Source organism: Chelonia mydas, chromosome 1 (genome assembly GCF_015237465.2).
Source record: "Chelonia mydas isolate rCheMyd1 chromosome 1, rCheMyd1.pri.v2, whole genome shotgun sequence".
In the NCBI taxonomy this organism is placed as follows: domain Eukaryota; kingdom Metazoa; phylum Chordata; order Testudines; family Cheloniidae; genus Chelonia; species Chelonia mydas.
The window spans coordinates 264,598,142-264,614,321 of NC_057849.1; the positions used below are offsets into that span (position 1 = coordinate 264,598,142).

General features: G+C 38.2%; 1 long non-coding RNA gene across 6 annotated transcripts in view; it reads right to left on the bottom strand.

The window, feature by feature from the left end:
* The window catches only part of LOC114021626, a 103,238-nt gene that overhangs the window by 40,132 nt on the left and 46,926 nt on the right, over nucleotides 1-16,180 (bottom strand). For all 6 annotated transcript variants that reach the window (XR_006290562.1, XR_006290557.1, XR_006290567.1 and 3 more), the window contains one exon: nucleotides 6,997-7,121. This is a non-coding gene — a long non-coding RNA (uncharacterized LOC114021626). The remainder of the gene's footprint in view (nucleotides 1-6,996; nucleotides 7,122-16,180) is intronic.

Here is a 16,180-nt window from a genome sequence, read left to right on the forward strand (position 1 = left end):
TCTTACTCAGAGTAATGGATCAAACAAGCCCCAAAGCAAGCCTGCAGTCCATACATTGAAAGTGAGTACTGCACAAAGCAAAATAAACTTACAATAAACTTGAAGTTTTTTAAGGCTTTGATTTGATTTTCACCAACTTTTCAATTAGATTTCAACTTGTTGCCATAGGTGGCTTCTCTCCCTTTTTTCTTTTATATAATGTCACTAACCTATTTGGCCTATGAGTGTTATTTACAATCACATCTTTTACTCTTGTTTTAGCTGACAGGACAATCTCTTCATGGATCTGTGTAGAGCTGATATATTTGATTTCCAGGTTATCTACTGCCTGCAGATACAAGCACTTCGATTGTTTACAATGCAAGAGTAATTGGTAACAGCTAAATAACTCCATAAAGACTGATTTAAGAGTGCTTCACCTACTACATGAATGTGGGGCTTGATCCTGCAGTCCCTATTCTGGCAAAACTCCCATTGACTCCAATGCAAAACACAATTAATAAAAAAGAAAGAATGAATACAACAATAAGTTAATTACCAATCACACACGTTCATTATTAATAACTTTACTTATGTAAAATGGATTTATATTTACAAAACAAATGAAAATAAATGACTTGCCGTTTCCAAAATTTCAACACATTTCAAAATACGGCTGTAAAAATAAGCAGCTTCTGTATGAAACCCACCAGAACAGCTGCAAAGGATTAGATGGCCCTATCCTCATTCTTCAATAGTTTTAGGGTACGTTTCTATCAGATCCTTTAAACATAGAATATGTTTTTTACACCTCTTTTATTTTTGAAATACCTACATTATTCAGTTTCAGGTAAATTATTCCAAGGGTCAGATTCTATGGGTAGTAAATACCCCCCCCCCCCGCCTTTTTTTTTTGGCCATTTAGTGTATTGCTTCCTCATTGCAGGTATTGGTTCAAAATTTAATTTTAAAAATAACTTAAAAATTGTCAGTGAGCCATAAGCCGCTAAATATATTGCACTACTTCTGTAAAAAACCAAACTCTCTATTTTAAAGGGGGGTAATAGAGCTTATTTTAACTTTTACTCTCTGTAGCCATTTTATGACCACCAAAGTTTATTGCTTCACAAAATGGTGTGGATGTGCAATATTTTTGAAGACAGTTTTTACAGAATTATATTAAGAGGCTACTAAAATAAAATAAGGGCACACAACATATTATACTGCATTATCTGAGAAACAGGAGGTGATCATGTAATTACAGACTCCATAGTAACATGTATATTTAAGGAGGGATAAACTAATTTTGTGCCTGCAACCTCAGTATAATCATTTCCTGAGTTTTCAGAGTGTAAACTTGCAATGTTCATGTACTCTTAACATAATCATAGAATTGACTAGTTTATGTTTTTGGGAGGCGGGAAAGGGGTGTATTTTAAAGAAAAAGATTTCCCAATTTTGGCTCAGCAGAAGATTATATTTCGCTACTTTTACCACTGAATTATCCATCCATTGCAACCTGTCTTTCTTCCGGTGTAGCCAGACAATGGATACATTCTTTCACTCTCCTCTCCTCTGAAAACAGCAGGACTTTCTTGTTTAAACTTAAAAAAAAAATCCCCTTTGGGCAGAGACCAGGCTGGGAAAATGTCTACCTAATACGTGAAAAGAGTGACTAAACACATAAATTGGCTTCATTGTTATTTTTAATTACTACTGAAGTCCCAAAGAGGGGTGTGAGGAATAGTGGGGTGTTCAGCTCTTGGTATCTGCTACTTATGGACAACCAAATTTTCCATTATAAAATTACATTCATGGTTAAATTTCTTCAACAGATGGGGAAAATCTGACATGTGACTCTTTCAATGGTGGTTCTTTTAAAGCGAAAGAATTTGAACTTGTTAGTTTTAAAGTTATTATGTTTTGACTATATTTTGAATAACAAAAAAGAAAATCTGAATCCACTTTTTAATACTATAAATTGGAGAAACGTTGTCCACCCATATACCATAGCAGGCTTTTCTTTTTTTATATTTGGTATCTGACTATAATCCCTCTATGTACCAGTTGTTTTTAAAAAAATGCACATTGATTTTGTTTGACAGAAAGTAAGAGCCATGATTAGCCTTCAGTTTGTTAGGCAGGCACGACCATTTTTTTTTTTTTTTGAAAACTCATGTTTTCCTGTGTCATATGTGCAAAACGTGAAATTTCATAATTTGCTTCCACTGTGACCAAGTTTGCACCTGTATATCATGCACATCCTTTTGCTCAGTGTCTAGATTTCTAAACGTAAAACTTTATTCAAGTACAATTGTTATTCTTTACATTTTTTCAGCAATAAAAGAATAAAGTTTACTGCAAACTACAGTTCTAAAAAACACTTTTAATAAAGGGGGAAGTAGCCATTAACTAGTGTGACTTTTCTTCCCCTTGTCTTATTTTCAGCCTGCCTGTGATTCTCAGCTAAACTGCTATTCACACCTCATTTTAAAAAAAATGTATATGTACAGGAAAAGATAAAATGTTTTCTAAAATGGAAATAATAAGGATGAATAGCCAATCATTTTAAACACATTTTTACTTTTACAATATGTATATTAAAAAAGGTGTCAATAAGATATTATCAGCAAATACTACATTATTGGACTAAGACAACCAAACAAATAATACACACACAAAGTTTAAAATCCTGTTAAGAGCCTCACCTAAATGCCTAGCATACGTTTTGTTGCTATTATAATTCACTTTACTGTGGCGTCAGTGCCATGAATAAGCTAACTTTGTGTCAGATTTAGATGCTCAACGTCATTTACACACCTTGCCCCGCTGTGGCCCCACTGAAGTTAATAGTGGAGTAAACTGCTGAAGTGTGAGGGTATAAGAATCTGGTTCAAAGTTAACATGACAATCAGTAAATCAGTATCTAGGAACATTTGTCTATGGTAAATGGAAAAAGCCTTAAAGGAATTAGTTCTTTTTATGCTTAAAACGAATCACACAGCTCAAAAAGCTCAAACTATTCCCTCCCTTTTTCAGATTTATTTTGTATCAATAAAGATATGACTTTGGTCATACATTATATAATTACATGTGCTTTAATGGACAAAGAAGATTTTGAAGTCCCGTTTAACTTTGGGCTCCTAAAAGATTGATTACTAGCATTTTTGCAAATGATTTCAGACACCAGCTGCTATAAATACATTTAAGCTCGCCTCCCCACTCAGCAATGACCGTGCATCTACAGTATTTTCATTATCTCAAAAATGCTTTGGCTTCATCAACAACAGATGAATTCATTAATTTCTTTATTAGTTCAAATGATTTTTTTCAATTTTTATATGCCCCAAGGTTGTCTCTGCAAGATCAGCTCCCTCTGTGTTCCATAAAATTGTAATCAATCTCTATTATAGTCATGAAAATGGTATTTGTCACTTTGCTGAGAAAAAAATAATCAATATGTCTTGCAGGGCAGAACAGGCATTTAATACAATGAATTGATGCCTGCTAGAGAAATTTAGCTTGCCAGCAGTTTGGGACAAGCTAATAGAAATCCAGAAAATTCACCCAAGGTTGACAGATGAATGTACAACAGACATGCCACAAAAATTAATATTTGGGCATTTTGAATGGCCTGTCATTTCATATGTTGGAGAGACCATAGATTTAGACACTCAAATCCCAAAAGAAACCCTTTTCTGTTTTAAACACAAGACCCCAAAAATTTGTACAAAAAAGGAATTTTTGACTCTGTTATCATTTTCATATTGGATAAATACTGGAAGAATAAATAGTCTCCTCTACTTTAAAGCATTGCTCCAGACAAGAGACAGTATCAAAAGCACTGTTGACTTTTAAGTAGTAAGACAATACAAAGATTGTGTGGTGGCACTGAATATCTGAACGCTTTGGAGTGCACTGTAAAGCATCAAATAAAGCAGAGAGAGGCCTGCGTATTCACAAAATAGCAACATTCTGCACTATGGCACTGTTCAAAGACTTCAGGTGGACCATATGAAAAATGCACAAGTAAAATTGTTGTAACTTAAAAGATCTAGAAAAGGTCCAGCTGTAAGTTTAATAATAACTAGTGTCAAATTCTCAAAAGACAATATGTAAAACACTCCTTAATTTTAACAAAGGTATCAATAACTACTTTAGGAATGGGGTCTCCCTTCCTCCCTCCCTTCTACTGCCATCAGCAAAACTGTCAAAAACACGTCACCCTTGATTAATCCAGTCTGTTTAATTCCCTTGTTTTGTTGGTTTTAATAAATAATGTTTAAAGTTGCAGCATAAAAAGCAAAAACTGCAACTGCCTGGGACATTGCATTTATGTGAAATAATATTTGATTTTCAATGTATATTAATCTGTCCCATCCTTTGCTTTACTCAATCAGGCAATTATTGCCATTCTGTTTAATATTGAAAGGTGTATTTCAGGTTGCAATCATGTTAGAGATTTTTGTACCTTGTAGATAAGTTTGTACAGTGTGTTAAATGTTAGTAGAATTAGCAATGTATTTGGAGGAAAGTGTTTTTGTCTCCTTATAAGGCCAACAAAACGACAGAAGAAGAATTTGTGAGACAGCATAGAGAAACCTACCAGAAAATACTGCCACAGTTGGAGTGGTGGCAAACCCGATATCCTCTACAATGGTGATGATTTGCGAGTTTACAAAAAATGGGAAATGGGCAGACTTCTGAGTATAGAGATGGGGGTCTGCCGAGGCACGTGCACTTGCAGGACTGAGGCCTAAATCAGCCATACAGGCCTGAGTAGGCTGAATGCATGAGGCAGACTGTTATGAGGAACTGAGGATCTCTTTAATTGCTTGATTTGGACAACTTACCCAAGTTCAGAGATAGATCAGGGTTATTCTTATGGTAAGAATTAATTGTATTATGTCTTTCTTTTGTCATTAAATCTCCTTCTGCAAAAATTGTGGCCACTGTGCCAAAACTCATTAAAAGGTGCAAGCATCCAATTTATGGCAAATCTGAAGCATTATCCCATACACCGCAGGAAGAAAGACAAGACACCAGGAATGTGGTTTAACCAGGCTGCAACTTTTAAGTAACACATCTGGGAGCTATCTGGGATTAACTTGCCCAATGGAGGTAATTCCTTTGTAATCTGTTTCATCTAGTGGAGAGCTGACAGCAGCTAACCTGGTCTCAGTGATATTGCTGAGACCCCATTATCCCCCCTTTCTATGAGGGCTAAGGAGAGTGGGGAAGAGCAGGCTGTCTCCCTACTGTACCCAGACATTAGGAACCCAATTCCCCACTTTCTTTAGAAGATGTCTTCTAATCTGCTTCCAATTCCAGTTCAGGGAACCAGACCCCCTTCTGAACAAGTACCTGCACTGGGCACCTACCAAGTTGCAACAAAATAAATTTTACAACCTAACTGAGCCACTGGGTCCCTGGGCTGCTGAGAGGAAGATGAAAAAACCTCACACCACTCTGGCCAACTTGGCAGTCCAGGGGTAAATTCAGTGAGTCCCCCAAACCCAGTGCTATTCTAATCCAATGGGGGAGGTTTTCTTCCCTGTGCAAGTGGTGCTCCTGGGGCCGGAGGAAGGGTTTATTAGCCCTTCCTTTGAGAGTGTGGGAGTCAATAGGCTTGTGCTGCTCCAGCCAATGAGCCACAGTATCCCACTCCTCAACTCTAAACAGGGGGCACAATCCTTTAAGGGAACAACAGTTTTCTTTCCTCTGCTGGCCCAGACAAATCCCCGCACCTCCAAGTCTGCAGGGCGAGAGGCATTAGTACTAAAACCACATCGTAAAAGTCCTTAATTATTATTTTTAAAAATATATTCATAGAATGAATACTTTAAATGTGAGTTTCCTATGACGCCTCTCCCCTTCACCCTTGTGTCAGAAATACTCAAAGACACCTTTACATGTTAGGCCCTGCTACTATTGAAATCAATGGGAAAATCTCCCTCTGAGTTCAATGAGGATAAGATTGGCCAAAAGAAAGTATCTGACAATATGGATATGACCTTTTTTCATATTTATTTATTTGTTAAAGCTAGTTTTATGCTAGTTTCTCATTTTGTAAAAGAATTTGATCCTAAGGCTGAAAACACATCGGTCAAGTTTCTTTGTAGCCAAGTAATAAAAAGTTCTTGAAAATCAATTTACATTGAACATGATAATTGACCATTAAATAATGCAGTCCTCGCAGGAAGCTAAAAAGAATTCAATTAAAAATATCTCTGCATTCTTAAACAACAGAAGTCAAACTAAACAGAAATCCAGCAACACTGACATATGTTTCCCCCCAAGCAATCTGTGTAGTTTCTATTTTACAAATGAGCTTCACCGGCTATTGTACATGTAGTGGCAAGTACTGGTAAGGATGACAGAAGTTAGTGTTGCATGACACTGTCAACATTTATATTTATGCTTTGTGTGAGAGCAAACATTTGTAATTCATCCCAGGAAAGCTGAAGTTTTATTACAGAAAATGACAAAGTGTTACTAAAGATAGTTCAAAATGTGAGATATTCCTGTCTACTTTGTCAGGTCTGATGTGTGTCAGATTTACACATATGGTTACAAAATGTATATTATATTACATTATATATATATGTATACATGTATATATAATGCCTTCAAAGATAGACATGAATTTGCATTCAGCTGTCTTTCCTCTTGCACTTTTGTCCAAAATGTAAATGTTTCTCAAACAAACAGGCATTTGAAGGACTTGCACACATCATGTATTCCTTATAAATGGATAAGAAGGATCTTTATATGTTGCAGTTGCAGAGATATGAGAGTAATAAAGGTATTAAGTATTAATATTTTTATAATCAGTATGCTAGGCCCTGAGGGAAATATTCTCATTGATTTTTCCTTGGGCTTATTGACGTAATTTGCACACTACTGATAACTGAGTTTCACCTGTTTGAAAGCATAAATCCCACTGAGAAAAGGGTATTTTTCAATTAAACTATCTTACATGAGCTTACTGACAAAGTGAAATAAATTTGAACATACCATGAAGATTAAAATAAGATGAGCTTTAACTGGATGTCCTTGGTTTTCAGATGCATAATCCCCTCATTCTCATTTCATCTGCCATATTCTTCATTCACCTCAACGAGGTCAGCCAAAGATTCTTCCTAAGTAGAGTGGATACATATGTTACAACAACACAGGCAAAGAAGTAGTTCATCTTTGTTCCTCATCTTTCCCTGGGTATAAAGCAGTACAGTGAAATGTGATATCATTGCAATGTTCCTAGGTAACAATGCAAATACCCTCTGCAGGAGTTACAATCTATTTAAAGAGTTTTCTTCCCTTTTTTTAGAAGAGAATCTAATAAACCTTGTTTTCTCTGTATTATTAAATTATTTCAACTTCTAGGTCAACTATTTCTCAACAAGAGCAATAAAATTACAACATAAGGGCTTGATTCTGCTTCCATTACAGTCAATAAAAAATTCCCATTGATATGAATAAAGCAGACTTCAGGCCTAAAGTGTTTTTCAAAAGGCAGCCAAAGTGGCTTAGAAAGTGTTCAAGCTTAAATTTACATTTTGCAACATTTGGCTTGATTCTAAATGAGCAGCAGCTGTGATCATCAAACAACGTGTACCGTACAAAGTCTCCAGCCCCACTCAATTTACAATAGCAAGCAAGCTACAGATTCAGAGAGTTCATCCTGCTCAATTTATTTCCAGTAGAGAAATACTCTATTTATTTCATGTGACTTTAATATTCCCAAATGGAGGTTTTCCTGCTAAAAACAACTGCTCTGCCTCACTATTTTACTCTGTTGAGAAGTCCTTAATCCCCATTTTCCTATTGACCAGTTAGAGCCTAGTCACAGCTAGTAACAACTTTTGATCACTACCAGTCTGGGTTGGATTTGAATTCGTGATACATAAATCAAAGACTCCTGTAGCCTATCCTTGAGTCATCTAGTTTCCCCTTCGCTTACTATTTATTAACATAGCCTAGTCACAGGTAGAAAGAGTACTTTATGTATAAAATGAAAACCTATGAAAACCGTTTTCTATTACTCTTTTTACATATTGTATATGAAGCTAGGTATAATTGTGACTAGTCCTTTTTAATAATTTATTTGAGCAATATATGACTTTCCCCATTTAAGGTCAGGTTCTGTGACCCCTACCCACAATGAAAAGTGCCCTGCTCCACCACAAGTCAAATAAATGAAATAAATGTGACTGCTTACAGAGTAAAGGGGAGTAAAGGTGACAGAATGTCATTTTCTGTGTAATTCCACCCACAGAAACAGAGAGTAAGAAACACTGGTGACAAAATCCCTAGCAAAGCATAACCCAAACCATATTAGGCTGACTGCATCTCAGACTATGACAATAAATATCACTCAGTTTTCCCCCAGCCTGAGTTTTCCTCTTCCTACACGTTCCACCCAATCAAAAAGTTTCATAGTTAAGAATGATACTTTTTTTCCTATGTTTTGTCATCTTGTGTTAAGTCCATTGCAAACTCAATTCACTGGCTTGAGGCCAACGGGTACTGAAAGAATAAAGATGGATATGCAATATCACTGCTATTTCACTGCAATGACACACACAGCAGAACTTCACTCATCCACACTAGCAGGGGACATACCAGTACAGACTAGTTAGGATGCAGAATGGTGATTGCGGAGAGTGCCAGTGGTGTGGGTGATGCTCATTTCTCCGCAGAGAAGAGCGCACATTTCCTTCCATATCTCTTCCTGGCACTCAGCAAAGACTTGAAATAGGGTTTCTCTATGTACAATTGATCCTCCCTTCCTTCTCTGGTATGTGCTGTTGCTCAAAGAGGCAGGACGAGGCTCTCTCATTCACAGTGGCTACAGGAATTGGCCAGCAACACTGAGCTAAGCGGACAAGCTTTAGAGAGACATTGCTACAACCCCATGCCCTTCCTTTGAGGCTGTGGCTCTTAAGAGACCTGTTTCCATTGCCACCTCAGTTCTTCCTTCAGTATGGCGTCCAGATGCGGGAAGATATTACATCTAGTCACAAGCCCTGTCACTGATATGAAAAAAAAACAGCTCCCAACTCTTCCCCCAGGGTACAGCTTTAATCTCTTCCTGTGGTAGGACTCAGTGCCCTGGGCAGAATGGTGGACCCTAAAAGAACTGCCATCACCATGAGTGAAGAAAAGAGGGGCTGGGCAGCAACGTCAGCCTTTGCGTAGGCCTTCATGCACCATGCCATAAACTGGTTTCTGAGGCCTCAGTAGGAACGCTATAAGGCTGCTCCATCTGCCTGAGCAACAGCAGCACTACTAAGCTGGGAGAAGGCCAGAGTCAGAGGAAGAAGAGCCAAATCTAAATAGAAAAAATTCACTTCAGGACTTACAGGGAACTTGACATGACCAAACCTGACCCTACATATGGCATAGCAGCAAAACTTTACATTAGGTGCTCCAGTAAACTGCAAACCTGGAAATCCGCTTTCATTGTGGCTTTGTGGCTTGCCAAAGAATACATTAGGTGAGCTTTTTGATGTTGCTGGTATTGACTACTGAAATAAGAAAACCTCTCCCACAAACCGCTCCCATTCTTATCCACAAACTGAAAAAGTAAGATATTATGTATACAGCTGAAATTAGGACCAGTCTGTTATTCATGCTGCCTATGGATGCCGACCAACCAAACCCAACTGAAGTATGAGCCACTACAGTTGACACCTTTCACTTCTCACTGTATTTCATTTTTTGAACAACACGGATTGAAATCCTAACCACACCCTTTAAAATGGGGCAGCCAGATGAAAATCACAGGTTAATACAGCTGTCTGACAAAGCCATTGCCTTCTTTATTATTAAATGAAGTAATGTGCGGTGCTGACACACAAGGAAAGTTCTGATTTGCAGATAAAGAAGTGATACGAACTCTTTGAAATATATGAAAAAGACACTGTATCCTCCCCCCGCTTGCTTCATCAATACTCTGACTATGAATTTTCTGAAAATGTACCATATGATAATTAATGTATGAGTTAAAGTTAATTAAAAACTGGGTCCTTTAGGAATTTTCTTCCATATAGTTAAAAATAACTGTAATGTGCAAAGGCTATATTGAAGAAAATAGGTTGTAAGTAAAGTTATTAATGATTATTTTTTCTACTTGTCATGATATTTTAGGCTCCAGACAGGATCTGGTCAACAACCACTGTGACAGTATAGGTAATTGAACCAATCTCCACCCTTCCTCTATTGCTAATTTGCATGCAACAATTCTATTGATTATAATGCATCAGTAGTATAAGAGACTGGATTTACGACTCAAGGATTCTCACTCATCAATTACTTGGCCCAGTCATCACTTCTCTTTAAGGGTATATCTACACAGCAAAGAAAAACCCGTGGCTGGCTCTAGGACCCTGAGGGGTAGGAGAGTCCCAGAGCTCAGACTGCAGCCCGAGTCCAGAAGGGTACACAGCAGTGAAACAGCCCCACAGCCCGAGCCAAAGTCAGTTGGCACAGGCCAACCATGGGTTTTTCTTTGCTGTGTACACATACCCCAAGTGTTCCATGACTGCATGCTAGCTTGGACATCAGTGTTTGAAAGGTTCCTCGTGTCACTGTTGCCTTGGCTCCACTGTGTGCTGCCAACAACATTGCTGGAGAAACGGAGACAGAAGCACTGGGGAAAGACATTAGAACTGAGGGAACTGGCTCCCTCTGCCCTTCCCTCACATAGCACTGGTCTCACTCAGAAAGTCCTCTAAGCCAACAAGTCAATTGCAAGGTTCATTAGTATCATTAGTATTAGTATTCATTAGTTCACTTTGGCTGCTTTGTGCTGCTCTGTTTTACAGGTGAAATTGCTCTTAAAAGTTAAAATTAATAAAGAATTTAAAGTTGGTATTACATGTCTTCAAATCATTCAAAATGTCACATGATAGTATTCTTTTTTGGGTTGTTGTTTAGTGCTCATTTATGCAACTTTTAACAATTAATAAACACTCCCCCACGGTATCTAAAAGACGGAAACTATGTTAAAGTGGAGTTAAGGTTGAGAGCACATATCAAAAATGTAAAAGTAAAAAAACCACAGAGATGTAATAATAATCCCCAAACCCAGCATTATAATTCCAGGAAATTCAGAGTTAATTTAAGTTAAAAAAAAGAAATCCAAACAGGTTAAGAAAAACACAATCAAACAACCTCAACTGTGCCCTAAAGTGATATCCAGAAGAGGAAAATATGAAAAAATGAATACAAATTTAAGAATTAGTTTAATCTATTCTGGGACCACAACCACTGAATGCCTTAATTATAATTATATGATAATTGCATGCCATCAGTAAAGAGAAGAGTTACATTTTTGGGAGTGTCTTTTTAGTGTTTGGATTTCTTGTAAGTATAACCTCAATTCTGAATTTCCTGGGTTTGTAACGCTTCGTTTTGAGATAATTACACCATCTATTTAATGTTTTTAACCCTTACATGACTGATACATACACTTAACCTTAATGCCATTTTAAAGGTTTGTTCTTGGGTTTTGCTGCTGGGTGTGCGCCCAGGCGTGTGTCTTGGAATAGAAAAAAAATAGAAGTCATAATAAAATATTTGTTAACATGATTTACCTGAAACAGTTTTTAAAAACTGTTTCATGAAACAACACGAACAGAGCACATACATAAATCTGTAAGTGAAAAAAAGCCCTACACAGGCAGAGATGTTATACAATTATAGCACTTTATTGCATTCCCTTAATGTAAAAAGCAGTCATTACATTGACATATGTCCTTCATTGTTGCACTACAGGTTTGTTTAATTTATTCTAAAGAGGAGAAGGTTGCTAGAAGTTATGTACTGTGCTTGTGATGAATTCTTGAAATCCTGGTATACTATACTTATCTTTCATGACAACTTTTGATACGATTGCGCTAGTAATCTGCTAATTATATTACTCCTCTATATTAAACCCTTTTAAAAAAATCTAAATATATTCTTTTAAAAAAACCAACATTTAATACCTCCCCCGCACAACACACAACCTATTATGGGGCAGCTGTCCTTTATGGGGAGCTAGGGATCGGTCTGCCATGTGAAGGCCTCATCTGGGGATAGCTAACTGCCACAGGTGGCTGATTAGCAAATGAGCCCCTGGAACTAATAAAGTTTACCCCAAGCTCAGTGAAGCTGGGATTCCCAAGGAAAACAGGAGGCTGTTGTGGAGAGGAGATCCCAAGAGATGCCTGAGTCAAAAGGCTAAGCAGGGAACCTGGAGAGTGAGCTCTCCAGGTAACCCACTAGAATGGAGAGCCTATAAGAGGTGCTTCTGGGGGGGAGCTCCTAGACAGAGGGCTGCATATGGCAGGCATCCAAGAGGGCATGGTCTGAGCCACGGGTCTCCCAGACTCTGCCCAGCAGCCCAGCCTGGCAAGGATCACCCGCTGTCCCTGGAAGAGTCGCAGTGGATGGACCTGCCTGGACCCCTGACTCCAGAGCAGCATCTTACTCCATAAGAAGCAAGAGGTCTAATACCAGGGGAGAGACTGGAACTGAGAGAACCCCTGGTGAAGAGTCTGGATAGAGGTGAACACTAGACTCAGTTCAGGGACAAATGAACACAGAATGACCAGGTCACCAAGCTAAGATGCGGGAGTCAGCATTTTGTTTATGGCTTGCCTTGGCTTTTCTGTTAAGAAATGAAACCCTCCAACTTGGGGTGCTCTTTAGCATCTAACAGTCAGTCTGGACGTGTTGATACCCTGGGTGAGGGAAAAATCAAGTAAGGGCTCACTTGCAACACCATGACTGCCTTTAAGGGGGCAGTCCGGGTCAGCCTGGGATGATGACACCCCTGCTATCACTGCTGTTGGTTGGGCCACTCTTTCCTTAAAAGGTCTGTCAGCCCCAGCCCGAGCTCCAGAAACTGCTCCCAGCTCCAGAAATGGCTGACTTGCTTTACTCTGGTAGTGGATGTTACTCATAGGGAGATTAAAAAAATGCTTATGACACCAGGGATAAAAGGCGCAGATGAGGGTTTTTCTTTTGTTTCTTAGCAACACCTCCTAAGAGGAGATCAAATGGCAGCCAGAAGAGGCCATAGAGGTTGCATCCCTGTGTGTTACTCTGAGTGAGGATGAAATCAAACTGGTGAAGTGGCAGGCGAGCTCTAGAGGGCAAGAAAATGCTGGGTGGTGACTGGTCATCACCTGTCGGAGCGAGTGAGCAGTAGGAACCCAGAATCTGCGCTGTCATAGGCTGAGCCATAGAAGTAGCAATATGGAAGCGTGTGCAAGAAATATATATGGGCAAGGTTGGGGAGGAAGAACCCAAATTACACTGTTATGTAAAAAAACTGAATGACAGAGGAAAGTTATGGTGGCTAATCTGGATGAAAAAGTGATCATCAAGAGAGAACCACCCTGACAGAAGCTGCTTGAGAGACTGGAACTCTCTCTGTCAAGTGTGAAGAAGAGAACAGACAAGGAGAAGACTGGAGAAGGCCAATTATCTATGTTAAGCATGGCACTGAAGTCATATATGTAATATGACTGACTGACCCATGTAATAATGATTCCACTTTGTTCTGTCTGCTGAAATATTGACTTTTACAGCACATGCTGAAAAATCAATATTCCACTAAATGTAACTAAGTGGTTGTAGCAGAGTAGAGCCCTGCCCACCACCTCAATGCAGAAAACTTGCATCCAAAACCTGGATTTTGAGATAACAGAGAAGGTAAAAAAATAGGGACATGATATTGTAAATGTGGGGAAATGATGGGAAAAAGGAGAAAACGGAGGGTGGTAAAACTGGGAGAAAAAAAGACATCATATTTGATGTAGCCTGTAAAGCAGTGACTCTGAAAAGGATTTAGGAGACCTAGTGGACAAACAACTGAACATGAGCTCCTACTGTGAGGCTGTGGCAAAAAGGGCTTGCATACACATCCTTGGATATATAAATAGGGAAGTAATGAGTAGGAAATGGAAGGTGATTTTACTGCTGTATGCAGCACTGGTGAGACATACTAGAATAATATGTCCAGTGCTGGTGTCTATATTTTAAAAAAGGATTTTGAAAAACTGAAGAGAATTCAGAAAAAAACCATAAAAATCATTTTGAGGACTGGAAGAAATACCTTACAGTGAGAAAATTTATAAGCTCAGTTTGTTTAGCTTATAAAAAAAAGACTGACTTATTACAATGTGCAAGTACCTTCCCGGGGAAAAAAAATTCCAGGTATTAAAGGGCTCTTTAACCTGGCAAAAAAAGCACAATAAGAACCAAGGGATGGAAATTAAAACCAGATAAATTCAAATCAGAGATAAGGCACTGATTTTTAACAGTGCGGGCAATTAACCATTAGAACAAACCACCAAGAGAAGTAGTAGATTTCCCATTTCTTGATGTTTTCAAATCAAGTTTCTTGGAAGATATGGTTTAGTCAAACACAAATTATTGAGCTTAGCACAGGACTATCTAGGTGAAATTTCATGACCTGTATTATACAGAAGGTCAAATTGGATGATTTTTTTTAAAAGAAGCTGAATGGAAATAGAGTTCAAGAAAAGGAAAACTTTATTTTAAAGCTTAATGTAAACATGCTGTGCTATACAGTTTGGAATTCAGATAATTGGCTTTTTTTGACATGACTTCTTATTTAGCCAGTCCCTTGTATTGAATAACCCATTATATACACAAATGTTTGGAGTTGCCGATTCTGTCTCTATATTCAATAACATTGAGTCTCATGTACATATCGGACTGGTGTGGAAATAGAAAAGAGGAAAGAAATGACTACGGAAAAATAAAAACAAAGAATGGAAAGGAGGAGCTACTACTAGCCTAACTTACACATACTCATGTTACTAAAGATGCAGCAGTGACAAGGGAAAATATTTTGCAGCGATTTCTTCTGTACTCACAAGTAAAGGAGCAAAATTATTTGGCAAATCTAATAATTCCAATACATGAAAGAAATCCTGGCTTTTTTCAACCCAGTCAGTTCCATTCCTGATCTTTTCTGTAAGAACATCACTGGTACTCACTGGACTGAAAAGAGCAGAGAAAGCCAAACAAAAACAAAATTTAAGTTAGTTATGACGATAGCTACAGCTCACCAGTATCACAGTATATACACAGCTAACATACAGGAGTTAGGTGGTGCAGTGACTGCGTATAAACTGAGCATTGTTAGAAATTCTCCCACTATTGCTCCATCACTGATGCTGATCCTCCGGTATTAGCACTAATGGGAGTGACACAGTAGACTGATCACAGGCATGTTTATCACTGTGCCATCCTACTCTAGTCAGGGCAGATCTAATTGGCGTGCTGGTTGAAAATGCCTAAAAATGCTCAGTGAGGAAAAGGCCAGTGACTTAATACAGACATCTTTCACCTGTGCAGAACGAGATTCAAATTTAATTTACAAATGTGTCAGAATTTTAAAAAACTCAAATTTCTTTTTGAAAGTTTTCTGAAAATGCCCCCCATATGGGAAAATTATTTCTCTCTAATTTTGCTTCTCTGAAGTTATCATTTCACTGGATCCCTGCTTTTGGGTCTTGCGCACTTAGTGTGATAGAAGGAAGCTCCTACAGTACTTTGGCCCTTTGGAATTCTTAGTTAGTTCTGGGTCTTTAGTAGCAAAGGTGAATGAAAAATCAGATTTATATGCATGAAGCTGCCATTGAACTCCAGGATGCTTGAATCACCAGGCTATAGCAACAGCAGCGCCAGTGATTAAAACGTTGCTCATTATGGCAATATGCAACTTGACAATCTGCTAGGTCACTTTACGCAAGTACCGAATGAGGAGGAAAGGAAGAATGCCCTATCTATGTCCATGGTGGCCTCTAAAATTTACTTAAAGACCACCAAATCCACAAAATAATCGCAGTACATAAACATATTTGAACAAAGCTTTTAAATACCAGCCCATCCACTTGACAGGAGATATTGCTGTTGGTGTAAATACTGTTCTCACTAAACTAAATAAATAGTAGAATATGGGGTTTTCCTCAATTAATTTAGTCAAAACAGGCCTATATATTATATATACAGACAACTAAACCCCTTCCAAATTAGGTTATCTATGTTTTGTTTATTTCTGTTCCCAGACTTTCAGCAGAGATCCCCAAGTATTTCCTGTTAAACTGAAATCTCTGCTGCAACCCTAACTATGGTCTCATGACCACGCATGTATGCAGAATAGCACAGGCCAGGA